This window comes from Nycticebus coucang, chromosome 13, assembly GCF_027406575.1.
Source record: "Nycticebus coucang isolate mNycCou1 chromosome 13, mNycCou1.pri, whole genome shotgun sequence".
NCBI lineage: Eukaryota > Metazoa > Chordata > Mammalia > Primates > Lorisidae > Nycticebus > Nycticebus coucang.
This window is the reverse complement of record NC_069792.1, coordinates 24,467,366-24,472,060: the sequence shown is the minus strand read 5'-3', so window position 1 is coordinate 24,472,060 and position 4,695 is coordinate 24,467,366. Positions and strand designations below refer to the sequence as shown.

General features: G+C 39.9%; 1 pseudogene; it reads left to right on the top strand.

Moving 5' to 3' along the window:
• Window positions 1-3,944: 3,944 nt before the first annotated feature.
• On the top strand, window positions 3,945-4,324 carry LOC128564034 (activated RNA polymerase II transcriptional coactivator p15-like; annotated as a pseudogene).
• The last annotated feature ends 371 nt before the right edge of the window (window positions 4,325-4,695 follow it).

Below are 4,695 nucleotides of genomic sequence, written 5' to 3'. Positions count from 1 at the left end.
ACAGAATTGGAGTAGTGCCATTTAGCAACCTCTAATGAACAAATGGGCTAAGAAAATCATCACCAAGCAATGCTCACCCCACAAAAAAAGAACTGGCCATTTTGTGTCTCCTGATATAATTATATGCACCACCACCCATGAGGTATTTTTGCCCTAAACTTAAGCCTAAATCTTTAGTTCTCATTATAAGTTTCAAGCAAATACAGACAAAAGAAGAGTGAGATAATACCACAAGGAAATAATTGGCAAAATCCAGACTTTGGGACACTATTTTGAAGAAATCATCCTGTTTTCTTAACAAATAAATTTCAAGGAAAAGCAGAGAACGTGATTAAATGTCTGTGGATTAAAATGAGCTAAGAGTTACCACAACAAATTGCCTGTCAAAAAACCCTGATTCAGAGAAACCAACTTTAAAAACAAAAGCTTATGATAAAATCAATGAAATTTGACTAGATGTCTGATAATATTAAGGAATTGCTGCTAAGTTTTAGGAAATGTAATGGTATTATGGTTTTTTTAAGGAGTCTTTATCTCATACAGATATATACTGGAATACCTACATATATTTGCATATATCAACATAGACGATTATAAATATATATTTATATAGATAGATACATATAAAATCTGGAATCTCAAATGAATCCAGTAAATAGATGGAGGGTAGAGTTCAGGACACACTTCACCAAAATACGGCACCTTGGCGTTTGAGCAAACAGCAGAAGAAGGAAGGCCACTCTCACCCTCCCCTCACACTTCTCCCCTGAATATGTCATAAGAACTTCATTTGAAAAGGGCCCTTTCTATAGCTGAAGGAAAGGAATATCCTTATTGAAAGAGGACATTGCTAGTAAACTATCTAGCAGAGAAAAATAAACTATCTAACAGAGAGAAAAAAGAGGCAAAAACTCACAACACGTAATTGCCCCTTTGAAGAGAAAGATCATGGTACACAACCACCCCTTTGTTTGATTAAACACCTGGGGCTTACCTCATTATTTCTAAGATTAACCACCTGTCACTTAAATTATTTAATTTGGGAGTTCATTTTCATGGCACTTGAATGGAAAAGATAGGAATGTAATTCCCCCCAGTTCCTGTCAGACCGTATTCCAAGAACCCTAACAAGCCAGCCTCACAGAGAAGGGGGGAAGGAAAAAGTAGCCACAGCCATTTCACAGCTGCCTTGTTACTATCAGCCACCAGTAATCACTTTTTCTCCTGTTTTGAATTTCAATAAAAAGCCCAAGTCACTTTTCCTCACCACTGGCACCACTTCTTTCTTTCTGTTGTGTGCCATCACCTTCTTGCTCCTTCCCTCCTTGGAAAGTAAAATAAACTTTTTTACTTCTTTCTGTCCTAATCTTATGTCAAGAATTCTTTCTCATCCTTCACTCTGAGTTCCTGTCCTAACACTTATCTCTGAAGACACGGGGATAACACAGAAGATTCTGAACAAACAGACCTTGCTAGGTTTCCCTCAGTTTATTATCATCAGATCATATCCTTTTGTCCTCTAATCATATTTCTCCATGACTATCCACTCTTCATAAAATGTAAACATAAAAGTATACAAGTTTACCTGCTTCTTTGAATCTGCATTTTCTTATGAAGGCTCTTGGGTCAGATAAAATTTCCATTAAGCAAATTTATCTTATCAAGTTTTTCTTATGAAAAATTCATATTTTTCTCTTGTTTGTCTGCCTTTTGTTATAAGAGCCTCAACTGTAAACCCAGGATGGATGAGAAAAATAAATCATTCATCCCCTGCAGGCATTTCGGGGATTTTCTTTATAATAATACAATGATAAAAAATAAAATAAAATTGAAAAAAGTCTAAATAATTTTATAATTTTCTTTAGGGCTATGCTTCCTACACACTTTATACTCTTTCTTTCTTTTTTTTTTTTTTTTTGAGACAGAGCCTCAAGCTATCACCCTTGGTAGAGTGCCATGGCATCACAGCTCACAGCAACCTCCAACTTCTGGGCTCAAGCGATTCTCCTGCCTCTGCCTCCCAGGTAGCTGGGAGTACAGGCGCCCACCACAACACCCAGCTATTTTTTGGTTGTAGCCGTCATTGTTATTTGGCGGGCCTGGGCTGGATTCAAACCGGCCAGCTCATGTGTATGTGGCTGGCGCCTTAGCCGCTTGAGCCACAGGCACCAAGCCCACACATTATACTCTTAAGTGAGGGGTTCCATGAATTGGAGGTCTTTGGAAGCCTTTGATATGATAACAATAATGAGGATGATTAACATGTATTGATAACCTATACAATGAACTAAATACTGTCCATGAAAATGCTCAGCCAGGGGAGGGGGGAAGATGGGCGGAGGGAGGGTGTATTGGTGGGACCACACCTACAGTGCATCTTACAAGGGTACATGTGAAACTTACTAAATGTAGAATGTAAATGTCTCAACATAATAACTAAGAAAATGCCAGGAAGGCTATGTTAACCAGTGTGATGAAAATATGTCAAATAGTATATAAAACTGGTGTATGGTGCCCCATGATTGCATTAATGTACACAGCTATGATTTAATAATAAATAAGAAGAAGAAGAAGGAAAAAAAAGATGAGTCATTCACTATGAGTCTCTCTCATTTCTGTCTCCCCCAGTTCACTGTGAGCCACTGAACACCAGGGACCATGTCTTGTTCATCTTTCTACTCTCAGATCCTACTATATACACAGCCCATAGCATCAAAAATGACTGCGTGAGTGGTGGGGGTGGGGGAAGTGGAGAGCAGAGAGAGGGAAGGAGGGAGGGGGTGGGGCCTTGGTGTGTGCCACACTTTTTGGGGGCAAGACACGATTGCAAGAGGGACTTTGCCTAACAAATGCAATCAGTGTAACCTGGTTTCTTGTACCCTCAATGAATCCCCAATAATAAAAAAATTTTTTAAATGACTGAGTGAGGAAGAATGAAGGGAAATGAGACTACAGAGAAAGGGGGAGATTCCAGCATCTAAAGCAGGGAGCAGGAAGCTGAGGCCAATCTGCTGAAATGGCCAAGGATCAATGACAGTGCAAGATTGCACCTGAAGCCAGCATTGTAACCAATGTAAGAAAAACACAAATTCAAGAAAGGGACTAGGAAATGGTCAGTAGCCAGAGGATGTGGTTTGTGACTTTAAGCTAATTCAGTATCTCTTTGGCACAAGAGTCAGCCACCCCCAGGTGGTAAGTCTGGAAACCAAAGGTCCTTGAAGGAAGCCAAGGCCAGGGAGCAGCACAGAGCCCGCCCAGTGCATGCACCTAGGCATCTAATTACTGTGCAGCTAAAACCTGATTCCTAGCACCTCCACTTTTAGCAGAAAAGCAAAATCATCTGAAAGTGCTTTAAGTGTCAGTTCGTTGCTAAGGTTCTTTTCCCTGGATTCTGTGATGCATTCTCCACGAGCAGGGGAGTTTCTGACAAGACCCTTGGGGCTCTAGAATAAACCAAAGTCAATTAGGCTAAACACAGAGCCACCTCTGCAGAGATTTCCTTGCAGTTTGCTCCCAGCCTTGCTTACCACTCCAGGCATACCTGCAGCCAGAACTACGGCTGAGAAGTCTCACTGTCTTTTGTCTTCACACAAAGGGGCCTTGAACAACACTTCTAACATCATCGCAGAGGTACCCTTTCCCTTCAGTTCAGCTTCACTGCCTTCATCCCTTCTCTCTTTTCATTGCAAATTGTGTTAGATGTGAACTTGAGGAAGAAACTTGCCTTCCCTGATTTCTTTCCTTTCTTCTGCCCTCATTACAGTATACCAATGGCCTAGATGTAGGAAATGCTTGGTCTTCTTCCTTGCACACATGTGCGCGCGTGCGCGCACACACACACACACACACACATACACATTTCTTTAGACTCTGTTTTTCAGAATCTACAGCTATCAAGTCACAAGCGAGTGAGCAGGAGGGTGCAAGACTGCAGGAGCAGAGTAATGCCTAAATTGAAGGAACTTGTTTCTTCAAGCTTTTCTGGCAGTGATTTAGACAACGAAGTTGACAAAAAGAGAGGATAAAGCAAGTTGCTCCAGAAAAACCTGTGAAGAAGCAAAAGACTGGTGAAACTTCAAGAGCTCTGTCCACTTCCAAACAGAGTAGCAGCAGCAAAGATGATAACATGTTTCAGATTGGGAAAATGTGGTATGTGAGTGTTCAGGACTTTAAAGGGAAAGTTCTAATTGATATTAGAGAATACTGGATGGATCCAGAAGGTGAAATGAAACCAGGAAGGAAAGATATTTCTTTAAATTCAGAGCAATGGGGCCAGCTGAAGGAACAGATTTCTGACAATGATGATGCAATAAGAAAACTGTAAATTCGGAGCCATACAAAACCTGTACTGTTCTAGTTATTTTAATCTGTCTTTTTACATTGGCTTTGTTTTCTAAATGTGCTCCAAGCAATTGTATGTTTAGATTGCAGAACAATTTGTAAAATGAATACTTTTTATAATGTGCATTATTAAAAATGTTCTGAGTAAAAGAAAAATCTACAACTATCTCTTGACAAACTCTCTTGTGATCAATCCTCTTCCAAAATTGTTAAGCAGCTCTTAATTGAAGACTCAAGTATGTTGGTTCCAGATAGACAATAAATTACATATGACATTATCTGAAGATGGCGTCTTGGTCAGGGTTTTCCAAAGAAACAGAACTAATAGGTTATATAGATGTTGCCAGACCAAAG